Genomic DNA, 464 nt, shown 5'->3' on the forward strand with positions numbered 1-464 from the left:
TTAATGTTTTCCAAATTTTTGTGTTGTTTAAAAAGCAAGTAGGGCATTGTTAATTTTAGATTTTGAAAAGTTAAGATGCATGCAATAGTTTCTAGGCTAGTCTCTCACAAAGCAAAAATCGTGTAAAACTTCCAAACTGATAGAGGAAAACAGGAAAAATAAAATGTAATGTATCCAAAGGAAAAAGAAATTATTCAATCAGCCCAAAGGAAAGAAAATAAAACATAGAAAAAACAGAATTGAAAGCATAAAAAGATATGATACCTATAAACAAAACAACTGGTAATCACAATAAATATGAATAACTTAAATTCCCCAGTTTAAACACACACACACACACACACACATTGCTTCTCAGCCTTTTGGCTAAGATCAAGTGTAGCATCTGTTCTTATCAGTTTAAAAACACACACACAAAAACACAGATGAACTAATATAAAAACCAAACCTAGGTGTAAACTTTA

General features: G+C 30.0%; 1 pseudogene; it reads left to right on the top strand.

Moving 5' to 3' along the window:
- The first annotated feature begins 346 nt into the window (after positions 1–346).
- On the top strand, positions 347–464 carry LOC141572603 (U2 spliceosomal RNA; annotated as a pseudogene).

Source organism: Rhinolophus sinicus, chromosome 14 (genome assembly GCF_057876585.1).
Source record: "Rhinolophus sinicus isolate RSI-liver-muscle chromosome 14, RSI-T2T, whole genome shotgun sequence".
Taxonomy (NCBI): domain Eukaryota; kingdom Metazoa; phylum Chordata; class Mammalia; order Chiroptera; family Rhinolophidae; genus Rhinolophus; species Rhinolophus sinicus.